General features: G+C 37.8%; 1 pseudogene; it reads right to left on the reverse strand.

Annotated features, from left to right (window-relative positions):
• Window positions 1-662: 662 nt before the first annotated feature.
• LOC119810769 lies at window positions 663-1,602 on the reverse strand (annotated as a pseudogene).
• Between the last annotated feature and the right edge of the window lie 18,471 nt (window positions 1,603-20,073).

A 20,073-nucleotide genomic window follows, 5' to 3' on the forward strand; every position in this document is an offset into this window, starting at 1 on the left:
TCAAGATAAAATAAAACTAGACAGCTCACACATTAACATTTGCTATCAGACCACAAATGTGTTGTCATTATAAATCAATGACAGGGATATTAAGATATAAAATATTTCAAGTCTTTGAAATGATTCTATAATGTTTATTTAGATCAATTTCACACGGTGTGGTTACTGTTTCTTCCCAATTTTTATAGTATAAGGTTTTTTCATGGAAAGACGACTGTAATAATTTTCAGGATCTCAGTTTGTTTGCATTCACAATTTTCAGCAACTACCATTATCATATAACCCATAAGTTTACTTCCTCTTCCAAACTGAACTTTTTGGGAAATATAAAACAATTAAATTCAGTTGAGTGTGGTAGCATACATCTTAATTCTGACACTCAAAAGAGAGAAAGGCAGTTACAGAGTTTTCAGGCTCACGTGGCAAACACAAGAGAGACCTTGTCTCAAATTAATAAATAAATAAGTAAGTAAGTAAAAATAACTGAGTTACTCTATTGTCACTCTAGTAAAATATCCTTTTGTTGTGGATAAATGAGAATAAATTAGTCATCAATCTTTAGAAGCAATATGGATCCAGTGAGGCAGACTCCACAGTTCTAGGTGCTTAATTTTTCTAAGTTTTCCAACTTGCATCTTATATTAAATGTATGGTACCTGTTATTAAATAACACACAAGTGGAACCTTTTTAGGGAACTGCTAATGTCCTGATTCCTCAGACTGTAGATGAAGGATTCAGCATGGAGTGACCACAGTGTACATTAATGAGGCCACCACATTGTTTCCAGAAGAGTGAGACAAAATTGAACCAAAATACTCCCCAAGCCCTGTTCCATAAAAATAAGCATACCACCGCTAGGTGAGACCCAGAGGTGGGAGAAGGCTTTATACCTTCCACCTGAAGAGGTGATTCTCAGGATAGAAGAAATTATTTTGAAGTATGAGACAAGGATCCCTGATAAGGGAAAAAACACCAAGTATGATACCAATAACATAAATGAGAATGCTATTATTAAATGTGTTGTTGCAGGCTAAATTTAGAAGTTGAGAAGGGTGACAGAAGAAATTAGTGATTTCCACATCTTTGAAACATTTAAGTCTTAAGGCAACGAAATTGTAAAGCAAAGATTCAAAAAGGCTCGCTAAAAATGACACTAAAACTAGGATGCCACAGCGACAAGGGCTCATAATTACTGTATAATACAGGGGGTGGCAGATGGCAACAAATCTGTCATACGCCATCACAGTCAGAAGCATACTATCCATACATGCAAAAGTGACAAAAAGAGACATCTGTGTCAGGCAGCCCACATAGGATATGACTGAACTGTGGATTTGAAGGTCTGCAACCATGTTGGGGACTGTGCTAGAAATGAAGCCTATGTCAGCCAAGGACAGAACGGAGAGGAAGAAATACATGGGAGTGTGGAGGTGGAAGTCAGAGCTGACAGTCAGGATGATGAGCAGGTTCCCAAGGACTGATATCAGGTACATGCACAGGAACAATCCACAGAGAATGGGCTGCAGTTCTGGATCATCAGAGACTCTCAGAAGATAGAATTCTGAAACATGTGTGATATTTTGCATCTTTATTTTCATCATTACCTTTTTAAAAAGGACAGAAATGATTGTAAAAAGAAAGTGAAATAGAAATTCACTCCAAATTCTACATAATTTGAATGCTAATAATCTCATTTATGTTGTCCCATATTCTTACAGAAGTATTTTTGCATCCCACAAAGGCAGCCTTTCTTTATTGCTTAATGCATTATTCACTTCCTTATGTGCACAAATAATTTATCTACATTCACTTAAGCCAAGTTAGAAAACCATAGCCAGTAGATAAAAGAGGTATATAGTGATAGGAAATAGAACACACTCTATTTTGACAATCAGTAGAAGTTATACTACCTCCCTCTAAAGAAAAACATCATTCAAATTCAGCAGAAGATTAAGAAGTACACTACTCAACCACAGTTCATTCTACTAGAGATGGTATCATTCCCTCTACCATAGAATACATATATGCTATTTGGGAGCTGCAAATACTATATGCACAGCAAATTAGTTGACACAATCATATCAGAGTATGATTGTAAACCCAATATATGGAGATTGAAGTAGAAGAAAAATCTAGGAGTTCCACTATTATAGAAAAAGAAGAGGAAAACATTGGGAGGAGGATAAGCAGAAGATTTGTTAGAGCATAAACACTCTCAAAGTCCATACTTTCCTTAAAAACATAAGTATTATAAATTCAACATTGTGTGCAGCAAATAGACAATAATAAGATTTTAAATTAGTATCTATTTCTCAGAATAAACAGAAACATTTTTAAGGCAGCCTGGGCTATACAGAAAGTGACTCTTTCTCAAAATAAAGCTGATAATTTAGACTCTTATAGCACTGCAGTGTAGCATTTATTTCCAGAAATTAATCATCATTCTAACTTACCTTTTTAGGTGGATTTTTTTTTTTAAAAATTGAACATATAAGTCATATTTTGGGCTTGATAATGCTAAATTTTTTATAAAAGTGTTCAGCTGGTTGAAGATAATTATATGATATCTGAGTCATTGGACATTCAGTGCTCCTGGATAATTAAAAGACAATAAATCATATAAAGCTCATTTGAAACTTTAAAATGTACATGTTTACTTGTACTAAACAAATAACATATCATCTTGGGGGTTTTAGTTGTGTGCTGCTTTTCTGGTGAATTCCATGTTAAATATTAACATTGTTATATTTCATGACAATACCTGTAACATATTTGAAATCCTTAGAAGCAAGGAAAGCCAACAAATTCAAGTCTAGGTCTTTTTTATTTCTATATTAGCATATTAAAAACACACCTTACTGCTGTGTGGATGGTTGTTAACTTCATCTTTATCTATTTTATAAGGAAATAGAACTGATTATTTGTCATATCACAGTTATACAAATGGGGGAAAATAAACACCACAAATGAACTAATTTAACCCAACATTAAAGCACATATGCAAAAGATAAAAGGATCAAAAAAGTAATTTAAACTTCCTTGTGAACAATGTCATTCTCCTCATGTACAAGACACACATAATTAACACCTACTGTGAATGGTTGTTGCTGAATGTAGTTTTTAAAATACCTCAGGAAAATGACAAGCAGTATTCGGTGTTATTAATCAATATATTTACTGGAAATTTTTACACATCCGAGATATCCAGACTAGTAATATCAATAATTTAAATTCCAGAATGTCAGTATTTCAGGCCTTTGAAACATGTTTAGTTTAGATGGCACACATCACTGGGTGCTTGAATGTTTAGTAGATACAGTGGTGCTACCATTGGCTGATAGTAAATAACAAGCAATATTATTGAAAATTTTCTAAATTGTAAGAAATTATGCAAGAAAAATTCCACTTTGATTGGGATTTTAATAAAAGAATTTTATATCTACATACCCCTTCACAGGCTGGATATTTTGTCATAAACTATGTAAAGTAGAATCAAACTTGTTGGAAACCAAATTGAATAACATGTATGAAACCTCACTTCAAATGCCATAGTCCTCTGAATAGAATAGATTATATCAGTATTCTCCCTGATGCCTCCTCAAATTGGCAGGTTTGGAAGACTTTTAATAATCCTCCCCATATCAACCATATCATCATCATTCGTTTAGTGAAGTGTTTCTTCTTTCTGGGTCACGAAGAGGCAATGCAGATCTGAACACATCAGTCCTAGTGTCTTATTAAGGTCCACTCTTTGTTTCCTGGATAGATATAAATGGAAGTCAAAAGCTTCCACAGGCTAATTATTGACCATTCCATGGCCTTAGAGGTTTAATGAGGAGCTAATAACTTCACAAATGGGATTAGGTTTGTACCAGTCTTCTCTGGAATTCATGACATTAACTGTGGAAGAACAAGAGAAAGTAAATATCCACAGTATGACTTTGAGCTCTCTGTACTTAGTTAAACTATTATGTATGAAACCCTGTATGTCATCCTATGTACATTGAAATTCTATACATTTTTCCATATTGCATAAGAACTTGATGAACATTTGTGACCCATCAATTTATTCTGCAAAAAATGAGATTTACTAATTTCTAGGCCCAGAAGAAATGGAGATTACATGTGGGGGACAAGGTACCCAAACCTCATATAATTATAACCATATGTACACACTTCCATGGTATAAAATGGATTCACATTTTTGTGAATGTATCAAACATGGTACCTATGAAACTTTTCATTTTTCCACATAGGAAATAATACTGACATCATTATTCAATGAAGTTGTTACAACCTATAAATGACCATCAACTATTAAATTTAAAGTTATAAACCTAATGTATCAAAATGAAAGATTTATAAGCTTGCAGTTATGCCACCATTCCCTTTTTTCCCCAACTACATTAGAAAACATGTCTTGTGTTTTGAGGTATCACTGTGCTAGAACATAGTCTATTCAGGGCAATTTTGATGATCATTAGACACCACAGTTTGACGGGATTGGGGGGCAGCGGATTCTCAAAACTGCTTCTGGCTTATTTGTGGGCATCATCTTTGGGGGGGGGGGGGAACCTGAGAAGGCTGGGTGCTGGCCCACATCCTGGCATAGCTGGTCTCTTTGCTCCCAACCGGTTGTCTGTGGCATGGAAATGTCTGGTGTCTCATATCCCGTTTAAGGTATTGGCAGAACAAAGAACAAAGTTAAATTAAGGAAAAATATTTTTGGATCAGGGAATTGATGGGGTATCTGACCTACTTATGGTGGATCCTTTAATTTGGCTCCCTGGAACTCACAAGAATTCCTTGGGTTTGTGAAAACAGAAGTTTTAGACACATTATGACTGTGGCATATTTTTGTACAATGAAAAGTATTTTTAAAACTATGGAAGGCAGAATAATAGGGAAATTTAATCTGAAGCTCTCAGCTATCAACATATAATGACTGTGGCATATTTTTGTACAATGAAAAGTATTTTTTAAGACTATGGAAGGCAGCATAAGAGAGAAAGTTGATTTGAAATTTGTTTGGTGAGGTAATCTGGCAAAACCTCTCAGCTATCAGACTGTATCAGAGATCTTTGAGAAGGATAAGATTTTATTTTAGTTACTGATTAAAAAATGACAGAGAGAACTTGCTTGGTTGGCACTCAGAGCTACTCTTTTTTGGGTCCTCCATGGTTTGCTGAAGGTTGCACTTGACCTTTGCTGTTTAGTGCAGGGCCTTTCAGGCTCCAGAAGACCTGTGGGCTAAGAAATCTGTAGGAAGAAAGCCTACCTTAACCTGCGCAGCTAGGCTGTCGATTCCAGCGATTCTGTACACATCTGGAGATCTTTAGTTTAGATAAAAAGCAGTTGAAGCGAACTGCAGATGGGTGTTGTTCTATGCCCATTTGTCTTCTGTCTTTGTTGGAGGAAATAAGAGTGCTGCTGCTGCTAGGAGCCAACCTGCCTCTTTTTAAATAATTAAGTATTTAAATATCACATTCCCCAGATCTCTGAGCAGTTGAGGGCTGTTTATTAGGTATAGCTGAAGTATAGAATCTTTCTGGAAGGCTGGGTCTGAACCTGGACTATACTGGCTATTAACAGGTAAGATGTTACACTCATAAAAAGGCAGAAAGAAGAAACTGCTTGCACACAGAAGGTTAATGGCAGAACTGACAATAGTAGAGAACAGCTTAATATATTTTAAATGAGGGTTGGATTTAAATATAAGGCATTTTTGTAAAGACTTAAAGGTACATATCAGTTTTAAAAACATAAGACTTATGATTTTGTAGTCTGAAATGAGATGTAATGAACAATTATTATACACAGAAAGAACAGAAATATGAACAGAAATTGGGCAACATGGATGCTTTTGATGGGCCCTATCAAAGGCATGCCACTGCGCAAAGCACATGTACAGAGTTAAGAAGAGGATGTTAGTGAAAACTGGGGGAAGGCAGGGTATACTTAAGTAAAAAATGGAGAGCTTGGTATTGTGACCTGGCTTTCAGCCAAGACGGTGGCGAAAGCACGACCCCAGTCAAAATGGTGGACAGCCATGTGCTTTATGAAAAGTCACAATTTTTTGAGCTGTAAGAATTTAAGCTTAATGAGAGGGATCTAAAGGCATCATCTGCCCTGTCGCTGAGCCACCATGCCATAACATAAGCCTCAGAGGGAAAGCAAAAGGCTGGAACCAAAAAACTGCACCATGCCACGGCTGGAATTGAAAAAAAACCAGCTGGAATTTCAAAAAGCTGGGGAACTGGTTGCTATCCAGAATCAAAAATCGTGAAACCCGCGAAACAGTGGCACCCAGGCCTATAAGGGAATATCTCTTCAGGAAGCATAGGTGGGGTGGAAATCAGCACAAACACCCAGGACTCGTGGATGAGGACCGCGAGTGGGGTATTATGGCCTAGCTGGATCTGGTCGGGTGACCCAGAAACCAGAGAGGCTGGGGCTGCCTCTGACCAGCATTTACGACAGGAGGAGAAGAAATGGAAAAAAGATAAAGAAACTGGGGGAGCCGGGTCCCCCAGTCGAATGCACTGTATGGGTAGTAAGCAGTGCTAATGTGCGGGTTGACTGACCACCCCGGGGGTCAGTCCAAACACGATTTTGGTAAAGGGAATCAACCATAGCAGAACAGGGGGAGACTCACTGATTGAAGCCTGAAAGCCTGTGGTGGGAGTGGAAAAAAAAAAAAACCTGGTTCAGGTTCCTGAACCTGGGAAAGGAGTTTCAGGCATGAGCACCTATCCGAGTCATGTGGCACCAATTTACGATTCCCGAGAGCCACCAGCCCTGGGCTGGTCCCAGAGAGCCTGGGAGTGTGAGGAGGCGATGGGTAGAAGGCACATGGGCAAACACATCATACAGAATAGAACTGGATATTTATTACTTAGAGGAGAGAGACAGAAGAGAAAGCACATGTGCCAAGAGAGAACAGTGAGAATCTAAGATGGTGAGAGGAGGGCAGGGGTTGCTGGGAGTGGGTGTGGCTTGTCTCTTAAAGAGACAAAATCCATAACACTAAATATAATCCCATCAGCAAAGACACTGAGAGAAACAATTAATAAATGGAACCTCCTGATACTGAAAAGCTTCTGTAAAGCAAAGGACATGATCAGCAAGACAAAACAACAGCCTACAGAGTGGGAAAAGATCTCACTAACCCCACATCAGACAGAGGTCTGATCTCCAAAATATACAAAGAACTCAAGAAATTGGACACCAAGAGATCACATAATCACATAAAAAAATGGAATACAGACCTAAACAGAGAACTCTCAACAGAGGAATCTAAAATGGCTGAAAGACACTCAAGGAAATGTTCAACATCCTTAGTCATCAGAGAAATGCAAATCAAAACAACTCTGAGATTCCATCTTACACCTGTAAGGCATGGCCAAGATCAAAAACACTGATGACAACTTATGCTGGAGAGGCTGTGGGGAAAGGGAACACTTCTACATTGTTGGTGGGGAATGCAAGCTGGTTCAGCCCCTTGGATGTCAATGTGGCAATTTCTCAGAAAATTAGGAAACAACCTTCCTCAGACCCAGTAGTAATACCACTTTTTGACTATATATGCAAAGGATGCCCAATTGTGCCACATGGATGTGTGCTCAACTATGTCATAGCAGCATTGTTTGTTCATAGCCAGAACCTGGAAACAATCTAAATGCCCCATCGACTGAAGAATGGATAAGAAAAGTTTGATACATTTACATAATGGAGTAATACACAGCAGAAGAACTAATGACATCTTGAATTTTGCAGGAAAATGAATGGGGCTAGAAAACATTATTTTGAGTGAGGTAATCCAAACACAGAAAGACAATTATCACCATCTGCTCACTCATAGGTTGTTTTTAAACACCAAAGCAAAGTCAAACCAGACTACAAACCACAATCCCAGAGAATTTAGACAACTATGAGGACACCAAGAGAGACTATATAAATCTAATCTACATGGGAAGTATAAAAAGCCAAGATATCCTGAGTATGGGGACCTTGGGGGAGGGCTGATGGAGGCGGGGTCTTCTATCAATCTGTTAATTCATTGGTTAATTAATAAAGAAAAACTGCTTGGCCTAATAGGTTAGAAAATAGGTGGGTGGAGTAGACAGAACAGGAAGAAGAAAGAAAGTGAGGTAGATGGCTCAGAACAATTGCCCTGCCTCTACAGCCAGATGCGATGAAACCAGCCACCAGGTCAGATGTGCTGAATCTTTCCCGGTAAGACACCATTCGTGGTGTGTTACAAAGATTATTAGATATGGGTTAGTCAAGATGTGAGTAAGAGGCTGAAAATAATGGTGCCAGGCAATATTTAAAAGAATACAGTTTCTGTGCAATTATTTTCGGGGTAAAGGCTAGCCTGGCGGCCAGGAGCCGGGCAGCGGGAATGCGGCACGCAGCTCCTCACTACAGAATGGCACTCAACGTTGATGGCTGATCCACAGAAAGCTTGAGAAAGCTTGGGAAAAGAATAGAGTAAAGCATGGCTTCTTGGTAACAGCAGTTTCTCAGGTCTGAACATGTGCTTTTCGGTTTTTCAGCCATAGCAGGAAAAAAGCTGTGCTGTTTTAAAATGCCAGCTTTCTGGGCCATCCTGCCAGGGCAAAACTCTGACTCTTTCAAGCACATGGTCCTTGACTATGGAGCTTCTGATTATTGTTGCTTAACACTGTTGCAGCTTGCTTGCTGGCAGGGACCTTGAACCGCCACAGAGTTGTGGTGATAAACATGGCTACAGCTGGTACCTCTGCCATGAGCCTGGAAAGCTAGGGAATGGGCTGGATCCAGCCACCAAAGTCACGGCTTTAGTCCTACCAATTTTGTTTGGTAATTTAAAGGCTCATGTGGTCAGAAAGAGAGAGAGAGAGATACAGTAAGAGAGATTCAAAAACAAAGAAAACTTCTAAATGATTTACAGTGTGTTAAAAATATATGCGGCTAAAAGTTAAAGTTCTTAAGGTAAAAAAGAGAGAGAAAGAAAGAAAAAAAGGAAGTAGTTTTGTTGTGGTAGTACACACCTTTAATCCCAACACTTGGGAGGCAGAGGTAGATTGGCCTCTGTGACTTCAAGGTGTGGTAGCCACACACTTTAATCCAAATGCCTGGAGGAAGAGACAGGCAGATTTCTGTGAGTTCAAGGTGTGGTAGCATACACCTTTAATCCCAGCACTTGGGAAGCAGAGACAGAGGATCTCTGAGTTCAAGGACAGCCTGCTCTACAGAGTTATTCCAGGACAAAGTATATAGAGAACGTGTCTCAAAAAGTAAAAGTAAAATAAAAGAAATAGAGGGTATTAAACAAAACTGCACAAAGATGGAAAATACACAGAGACCTTGATACTGTGTACTATTATGCTCTCTTTGAATTGTTTGAATGCTGAGGAAGAAGCAAACAGCTGCTAAAAGATACTTGTTTATAAATGCTGCTGAACTAATCCAAGAAAGATATCTTGAAAATACCTTGACTTCAGAATTTGGATCTAAGGATATGATACTTTGTTTTACAGAAAATGAGACCCTATGGATTGCTTCTATACCAATATGGTATGATAGACCACGCCCTCCTGAAAGGTTTGCTGTGAACACCCTCAGAAATTACTTCACTCAACTGCCGACTGAGCTGTACCTAGCACACAGGTTTACAACATGAAAGATCTGATGAACAGCGTCCCCATTCAGCAGGAAGCAGTTTGGAGAGAAATAACTGCGCCTATATTCCCAAATATTGTTTATAAATGTTCTTTTACATTTAAAGGGGGAGATGATATAGATATAAATAAGTTGGGATTGTTGTGAATCTTGGTTCATGATATTAAGGTCAATCTTGTTATATGTATTTCTGATCTTGATTAAGGTATTGTGATTGTGTAGTTCTTTTTAAAAATGTAATGTATAATTAGGAAATATAGGTTGTTAATGGATAATCATTGATAACAGTAAAGCCTATAGTTTATGTTAGTTAGATTTTCTTAGATATATAGAGATATATATTAGTTAGATAGGCATTTCTAATATCTTTCAAAGACTACAGAATATTCCACTTAAATGTTTTAATAACTTAAGGCTTTTCATGACAATGAAACATATCTGCTCCTGGCAAGCACTAGCTACTTCAGAGGAAATGGGCATCGAAGAGGCTCCTTATGGAGTTTGATAGCCATTTGGGCAAGAAACTGCTCTTGCCTGGACTGATGCATAGACTGGACACAGAGAACCCTAAGAGAGAGGGACTGCTGAACTTGCCTATAGATGAGAAGATCTTTTGGTGTTCCTGATTCATGAAAAAGTCTCCAAGACATTCTGCAGGACACAGCAGATACTGACTGAACTGCCTGTGAAATTTCCTGCATCATGGAAATGTCTCCTAGAAACTATGGGCCTGTAGGCTGAAGATGGATGCCCCAACAGTACAAAAGAACTTTGGGTGACTGTCCAGGCAGCGAGATGTCTCTGTCATTTCTAGAGTTTGGAAGTTGCTTATTTCTTGTTTACTTAGGTAATATTATATCCTTCTGGAGTCTTTGATGGAGTTGAAGAATAGATAGATAGTTATAGTTTTCCTTAGTTATGATAAAAGATAAAGTAAATATAAATATTGTAACTGTAATTCTTACTTGATAACTGTTTTGTTATATGTAATTTTACTATGTTAAAGTTAAAGCCTTTCCTTTTTGTTTAAACAGAAAAAAGGGGAAATGATGGAGATGGGTCTTCTATCAATCTGTTGATTCATTGGTTAATTAATAAAGAAAACTGCTTGGCCTAATAGGTTAGAAATAGGTGGGGTGGAGTAGACAGAACAGGAAGAAGAAAGTGAGGTAGATGGCTCAGACAATTGCCCTGCCTCTACAGCCAGATGCGATGAAGCCAGCCACCAGGTCAGATGTGCTGAATCTTTCCCAGTAAGACACCATTCGTGGTGTGTTACAAAGATTATAGATATGGGTTAGTCAAGATGTGAGTAAGAGGCTGAAAATAATGGGCCAGGCAGTATTTAAAAGAAGACAATTTGTGTGTTGTTATTTCGGGGGCATAAGCTAGCCGGTGGCCAGGAGCAGGGCGGCAGGAAGCCGGCCCGTAGCTCCACCACTACAGAGGGCTGAAGGAGGCAGGGAGAGGCAGAGAAGGGAGCAGAGAAAATGCAAAGCTCAATAAAAATCAATTAAAAAACAAAAAAGGAAAAAAAGAAACTATCAGGAAATCTGGGATACCATGAAAAGACCAAACACAAGAATAATAGGGATATAGGAGAAGGAAGAAGTCCAGCTTAAGGTATAGAAAATTATATTCAAGAATATCATAGAATAAACTTTCCAAACCTAAAAAATGTGCCTATGAACATGCAAGAAGTTTACAGAACACCAAACAGACTGGACCAAAAAAAAGTCCCCTCACCATATAATAATCAAAACACTAAACATACAGAATAATGAAAGAATATTAAGAGCTGCATAGTAAAAAAAAAGCCTACTAACATATAAAGGTAAACCTTTCAGAATTACACCAGACTTCTCAATGGAAACTCTGAAAACCAGATAATCCTAGACAGATATATTGTAAGCACTAAGAGACCATGGATACAAGCAAGACTCCTATACCCAGCAGAGATTTCAGTCACCACAAATAAGATATTCCATGACAAAACTGTTTTAATACTATACCTCTTCACAAATTATTTTTTACCACCAAAAATAACAATTAACAATCACTGTTCATAATATTTCTTAATATCAATAAACTCAACTTACCTATAAAATGACACTGGTCAACATAATGGATCACAGAATGTGAGTACACAGTATCCATCATTCTACTGCATACATGAAACATACCTCAACCTCAAATAAAGAATATACCTCGAGTAAAGGATTTGAAAAAGCCTTTTCAATCAAATATACCTAATAAACAAGCAGGTTGCTGGGTGGTGGTGTGTGACTGCCTCGCTGAAAAAGGTACTGAGCCATGTAGCTAGCATAGAAAAGAATAATGGGATAATATATGTTATAGGAGTTAATAAGAAGCCTGGCTAATGGCCCAATCAGTTTATAACTAATGTAGACGTCTGTGTGATTTCTTTGGGACTTAACAATTGCGGGAACTGGGCGGGACAGAAAACTAGTCAACAGTGGTGTTGTACTCTTTTAATCCCTGCACTCAGGAGGCAGAGGCAGGAAGATCTCTGTGAGTTCAAGGCCAGTCTGGTCTACAAGTGCTAGTTCCAAAACAGGCTCCAAAGCTAGAGAGAAATCTTGTCTCAAAAAAACCAAAATAAAAAAAGAGAAACAAGGAGGTGTGTGTGTGTGTGTGTGTGTGTGTGTGTGTGTGTGTATTCTAATATCTAACAAGATAGACTTCAAACTAAAATCAATTAAAAGAGATGGAGTGGGATACTTCATACTCATCACAAGGAAAATTCATCAATGAAGTCCCAAATAAACATCCCAAATAAAAGGACACCAACATATATAAAAGAAACATTACTAGACCTTAAATTGTGTATGAAACCACACACCCTAACAGTAGGAGACTTAAATATTCCACTATCACCAAAGGACAGGTCTGGTAGACAGAAAAATAACAGAGAAATGAGAGAACTAACAGACACCTATAGAACATTTCATGCAAACACAAAAGAATATATCTTCTCTTCAGCATTTCCTGGAGCCTTCTCAAAAAATTGACTACATAGTCAGTAACATAGCAGACATCAAAAGATTCAAAAAATTTGTGTAACCCCCTGTTTCTTATCAGACCACCATGGCTTGAAGTTAGACTTCAGCAACAGCAACAATTACAGAAAGTCCTCAAACTCATAGAAATTGAACAATGCTCAAATAAATCACCTCTGGATAAATGAAGAAATAAAGAATTAAAGACTTCCTGGAATTCAAGGAAAGTGTATCATAACATACCCACACCTATGGGACACTATAAAAGCAGTGCTAAGAGGGATGTTCATACCATCAAGTGTGTACATAAAGAAAATGGAGAAATTGATTTATTATTGATTGGAAGTATGCTGAAGGCCTTGGAACTTTAAAAAATAAAAACATTGTGTCAATAGCAAAGATTTAAAGGACTTTTCCATTACAGAGCAACAAACCAAGGAGATTATAAGGAAATGTTCTATTGTTTTTTATGCAACAACAACAACAAAAAACCTACCTGCAGAAAGTAACCAAACATGTATGAAAAGGAATGAAATCTGTCAGATGACTATGTTATATTTCATAGAATTTGGAAAATTAAAATATTTACACCACACCACTGATACCTATTCAGGTCTTCAATGGCAAAATGCCTTGATTTTGGAAAAGGCTTATTCAGTAATCACACATTTGCTAGAACTTATAGATATCATGGGTTATCCTGCACAAATAAAGACAGACAATGCTCCAGTACATGTCTCTAAGAAAATGAAACAGTGTTTTGCTTATTATGATATAAAGCATATTACAGGTATACCACACAATCTTACACGACAGGCAATTATAGAAAACTCAAGTCGAACTCTAGAGAAAATGCTAAATAGATAGGTATGATAAATACCTCCAGAAGTAGATTTGCATACTTCTTTATTAACTTTGCATTTCCTAAATGCTAATGAGAAAAAAACAACAGCTGAGGAGAGATATAGTGTAAAAAAAAACTATGGAATTAAATCAGTCAATGTATTTTAAAGATGTGAAAACCTCAGAATGGAAACCAGTATATGTGTTATGTTGGGGAAGGGGTTTTGCTTTTGTTTCTACAGGAGAAAAGTTGTGGATACCATCAAATTTGATGAAAATTCAATTTGGATCAGAGACACCCCTTAATTAGAAGAAATGATAATTCATTAAAACATCATGGCTTTTTTAATATAAACTAACCTATAAAACTAAAGAAATTCTTCTCATTTAATCAGATATAATTTGCCAAAAGAGAATCTCCCCTTTCTGTATATTTAGGAGAATAAAGGTATTCAGCTAAGGAATCTGAAGACTCCTAGAAAAATGAGACATCTGGATAAAAAACAAGCCATCCAGAAAAAAAAAGTCTCAAGAAAAAGAGTAAATTGGCCTACTGGTATATCATATTTCCAATAGGGTAAAATTTCATAAATCCTCCCAGTTTGTTTTTGTTGTTCTCTACAGACATATAATGCAAATAGCTTTTTATGTAGTCCAGTCCAACTAAAGATTAAAACCTAGCTTTTAGAGTTGGAGTGTGACTCTCTCTCCTCTAAACTTGAGCATGCTTATTAAAGTGAAATCCAAAATCTCTATCTCTTGTCAGAAAAGCCATGATATTAGACAGAAGGAAAGCAAAAATTTAATGACTATTTTGTGGCTCCTAATCTCATAATCCTTTGTTTTTAAATTATTAACCCTGTAACAGATTTTCTTAAAGGATAAGATTTGTAAGATATAATATATTTATGATACACTAATATCATGTACAAAAATTAATATATATTAAATATACATAATATTACACTTTGGGCATGATATTAATGGTAATATAGAGTCCTAACTACTTTTAGAAAAAGGTTTCATATACCTACCTGTGCATGATTTTGGGTTTGAGTCTCTATGAGTTTTCTGCAGTGAACCATGAGCACATCTAACAGGAACCTTTCAAATCTCCATAAGAAGGATGGGGCACTACAACAATGACTCCTCCACTACTATGCTAACACCACTAAGCTAAAAAATACCACCAATGGATTGACTTTGAACTAAAAACTGCTCAGAATAATTTAGAGTTGGCTAGCTGAGATGATTCAGTCTAACAGATTACTCTAACCTGAGACAAGCCCTACCCTTCCCATTTTTCATATACTGGACAAAAAAAATTGATAGAGCTATCTCTTCCAGGACTTGAAAATTAACCCAAATTTTTCTCTTTAGGATCTCCTAAAGATACTATCAGCCAAGACAACACAAAGTAAATTTAAGAATATAGCACCCATATACCCAAGAGGTAAAGTGAGTGGTTTTTTGCTCATTCAATGGATTATAGATATTTGTCATTGATTATAGGTGTTGGTTACAAGTTATTATTGGCTAGGAAAATGTTAAACAAAGGAAATTCAATTCAAGGTCCTTGTTTTGTATAGGATAAAAAGGTAGATTATTGAATCTACTTTTTAAAAGTAACTACTAGATTTAAATGTTTTGCATGGTATTAGGTTTTGGTATATTGTATATAAATTTTATATTTTGAGGTTAATTTTGTTAGAACATACTGTACATATGTTTCTACCCTTGTGCATGGTACTGTATCTATATAATTAATTTAACAAAGTAATGAAAATTTCTAGTTCTTGAAAATTATTATACCAACTGTTTTGAGAAATAAAGTAAATTCAGGTTAACAGTTAATCATGTAGTATAATCAAATTTAAACTCTCATTAGGTATGACTGATCATTTCAAGAAAAAAATGTCCTTCATTATTTACACACAGAAAATTGAAGGAGCTTAGGAAGTCGTCCTTATTCTAATACAAAAGAATAAATCCAAACTGACAAGGCTCACAGTGAGCACATCCAGGCTGTAGAAGTTCATGCTCATCGCCGTTGTCCTTGGTTTCTCAGTCCTCCTCCACAATCAGCCACATTCAGAGAGTCCGGCCTGGTCCCCTGTTCCATCAGTCCCATTCCAACTGGACTTGGTGGTCTCCCGTTAGTGGTGGGGGGAACCCTGATGGCTCTTTGTCTTGGAGAGGGGTGGAGTGGGGTTATGGGTGGAAGGGAGAGGAGGGAAGGGGGAGGAGGAGGGGAGGAGATGGAAATTTTAATAAAAATGAGAAAAAAGAATAAATCACATGTAGGAGGGCACACCCACTTTAGTTTATCTGAACCTTCATTTCATCATGTAAAGTCAGTAGTTCTGAGACCAAATACATGTTTTTATATATGATTTGACCTGTGATTACATCATTACTGGATATTTATATTTCCCGCTTTTTATTAATATAATTGCTTAGTCAATATTATTAATCAGTTGTTAAATTCTCAATTATATCCACCTTACTGAAAAACTATAAGTTCTAAAAACTTCAACATGTTTTTATTGAGACCACCAGTTACTCTAATACACAAGTAACTAAAAACCCAAAAAGAAATATTAGACAATTTTTTTTATCAACATAATTGAAAAGTTTTCAATAAAATCTGCAAAGGGGATCCCAAGACAACACATAAAAATATCATTGACTATCCAGTGATTAAAGAATGGTTCAACAAATAATGCTGCTATGAACATAGTTGAACAAATGCTTTTGTAGTATGATTGGGCATCTCTTGGGTATGTTCCCAAGAGTGGAATTGCTGGGTCCTGGGGTAGGTTGACTCCCAGTTTTCTGAGAAACCACCACACTGATTTTCAAAGTGGTTTGCACAAGTGTGCATTCCCACCAGCAATGGATGAGTGTCCCCTTACTCCACATCCTCATCCAGACTTAGGCTATCATTGGTGTTTTTGATTTTAGCCATTCTGACAGGTGTAAGATGGCTATCATAGAGTGTTTTGATTTGCATTTCCCTGATCACTAAGGGAATTGAGCATGACCTTTAAGTGGCTTTTGGTCATTCGAACTTCTTCTGTGAGAATTCTCTGTTCAGCTCAAGGACCCATTTTTTTTAATGGGTTAATAGCATTTTTAAGTCTAGTTTCTTGAGTTCTTTATATATTTTGGAGATCAGACCTTTGTCTGATGGGGGGTTGGTGAAGATCTTCTCCCAGTCAGGAGGTTGCCTTTTTGTCTTAATGAGAGTGTCCTTTGCTTAACAGAAGCTTCTCAGTTTCAGGAGGTCCCATTTATTCATTGTTGCTCTTATTGTCTGTGCTACTGGGGTTCTATGTAGGAAGTGGTCTCCTGTGCCCATGTGCTGTAGACTACTTCCCACTTTCTCTTCTATCAGAGTCAGTGTAGTCAGAATAATATTGAGGTCATTAATCCATTTGGACTTGAGTTTTGTGCATGGTGAAAGAAATGGATCTACTTTCATTCTTCTACAGGTTGAAATCCATTTATTCCAGCACTATTTGTTAAAGATGCTTTCTTTCTTCCACCTGGAAACAACCTAGGTGCCCCTCAATAGAAGAATGGATAAAGAAGGTGTGGCACATTACACTTTAGAGTTCTACTCAGTGGTAAAAAACAATGACATCTTGAATTTTGCATGCAAATGGATAGAAATAGAAAACACTTTACTAAGTGTGGTAACCCAGACCCAAAAAAAGGAATATGGCATGTACTAACTCATAAGTGGATTCTAGCTATAAATAAAGGACAAAGAGCCTATAATTCGTGATCCTAGAGAAGCTAAATAAGAAGGTGAACTCAAAGAAAAACATATTGTTATCATCCTGCATATTGGAAATGGACAAAATTGCTGGGCAGGGGTGGGAGCACAGGGGTGGGGCTGAGGTGGGCATAAGGGGAGATGAGGGGAGAGAAGGGAGAAGGAGATCAACTCCAAAAAAATCAGTTGAACTCCTATAAACAAAGGATAAGGAAGCAGAGAAGGAAATCAGAGAAGCATCACCTTTCACGATAGCCACAAATAGCATAAAATATCTGGGAGTAACTCTAACCAAGGAAGTGAAAGATCTAAAAGACAAGAACTTTAAGTCTTTGAAGAAAGAAATTGAAGAGGATACCAGAAAATGTAAAGATCTCCCTTGATCTTGGATTGGGAGGATCAACATAGTAAAAATGGCAATTCTACCAAAGGCAATCTATAGATTTAATGCAATCCCCTTAAAGATCCCATCAAAATCTTCACAGATCTGAGAGGGACAATAATCAACTTTTATAGGAACAACAAGAAACCCAGGATAGCCAAAAACAATCTTATACAATAAAGGAACTTCTGGAGGCATTACCATCCCTGACTTCAAACTCTATTACAGAGCTACACTATTGAAAACAGCGTGGTACTGGCATAAAAACAGAGAAGTCGACCAATGGAATAGTATAGAAGACCTGGATCTTAAACCACAAACCTATGAACACCTGATTTTTGATAAAGGAGCTAAAAGTACACAATGGAAGAAAGAAAGCATCTTCAACAAATGGTGCTGGCATAACTGGATGTCAACCTGTAGAAGAATGAAAGTAGATCCATACCTATCACCATGCACCAAACTCAAGTCCAAATGGATTAAAGACCTCAATATCAATCTGAACACACTGAACCTGTTAGAGGAGAAAGTGGGAAGTACTCTAAAACACATGGGCACAGGAGTCTGCTTCCTATGTATAGCCCCAGCAGCACAGACATTAAGGGCAACATTGAATAAATGGGACCTCGTGAAGCTGAGCAGCTTTTGTAAAGCAAAGGACACTGTCACTAAGACGCAAAGGCAGCCTACTGACTGGGAAAAGATCTTCACCAACCCTGCAACTGACAAAGGTCTGATCTCTAAGATATATAAGGAACTCAAGAGACTAGATTTTAAAATGCTATTTAACCCAATTAAAAACTGGGGCACTGAACTGAACAGAGAATTCTCAACAGAAGAAGTTCAAATGGCCAAAAGACACTTAAGGTCATGCTCAACCTCCTTAGCAATCAGGGAAATGCAAATCAAAACAATGTTGAGATTTCATCTTACACCTGTCAGATTGGCTAAAATCAAAAACACCAATGATAGCCTTTGCTGGAGAGGATGTGGAGTAAGGGGAACACTCATCCATTGCTGGTGGGAATGCACACTTGTGCAACAGCTTTGGAAAGCAGTGTGGCGGTTTCTCAGGAAATTCGGGATCAACCTACCCCAGGACCCAGCAATCCCACTCTTGGGAATTTACCCAAGAGATGCCCAATCATATTACAAAAGCATTTGTTCAACTATGTTTATAGCAGCATTATTTGTAATAGCCAGAACCTGGAAACAACCTAGATGCCCTTCAGTGGAAGAATGGATGAAGAAAGTGTGGAATATATACATATTAGAGTAGTACTCGACGGTAAAAAACAATGACATCTTGAATTTTGCATACAAATGAATGGAAATAGAAAACACCATCCTGAGTGAGATATCCCAGGCCCAAAAAGATGAACATGGGATGTACTCACTCATAATTGGTTTCTAGCCATAAATAAAAGACATCGAGCCTATAATTCGTGATCCTAAAGAAGCTAAATATGAAGGTGAATACAAAGAAAAACATACAGTTATCCTCTTGGATATTGGAAGTAGACAAGATTGCCGGACAAAAACTGGGAACTTGGGGGTGGGGTTGGGATGGGGGCATGGGGTATGGGGAGAGAAAAGTGTGAAGTGGAGGATGGGAAGAGCTTGGGGGAATAGGATGTTTGGGATATAGGAAGGGTGGATATGGGAACAAGGAATTATATATCTTAATTAAGAGAGCCATTCTATCCAACGCCAGGTGAAGGTTCTATTGTGATATGCAGATATTCATGAGTATGTCAATAGGATCTGGACAATTTCTGGCACCCTCTCCTCAGCTGCCCAAGGATGGAACAGGGGACCAAACCGAAATCTCTGAATGTGGCTGACGGTGGAGGAGGACTGAGAAACCAAGGACAACGGCGATGAGCTTGAACTCTACAGCATGGACGGGCTCACTGTGAGCCTTGTCAGTTTGGTTGCTCACCTTCCTGGACTTAGGGGGAGTTGGGAGGACCTGGACTTAAACATAGTGAAGGGAACCCTGATGGCTCTTGGCTTGGAGAGGGAGGGAGTGGAGGTATGGGTGGAAGGGAGAGGAGGGAAGGGGGAGAAGGAGGGGAGGAGATGGAAATTTTTAACAAAAAATGAGAAAAAATATTATGACAATAAAAAAAACAGAGCCATTCTAGGGTTGGCAGAGACTTGACTCTAGAGGGGTTCCCAGGTGTTCAGAAAGATGCCCCCAGCTAGTTCCTTGGGCAGCTGAGGAGAGGGAGCCAGAAATGTTCAGATCCTATTGCCATACTCATGAATATCATGCATATCACCATAGAACCTTCATCTGTCATTGGATGGAGAAAATGACAGAGCCCCACATAGGAGCACTGGATTGAGCTCCCATGGTCCTGATGAGGAGCAAAAG

Source organism: Arvicola amphibius, chromosome 3 (assembly GCF_903992535.2).
Source record: "Arvicola amphibius chromosome 3, mArvAmp1.2, whole genome shotgun sequence".
Classification (NCBI taxonomy): domain Eukaryota; kingdom Metazoa; phylum Chordata; class Mammalia; order Rodentia; family Cricetidae; genus Arvicola; species Arvicola amphibius.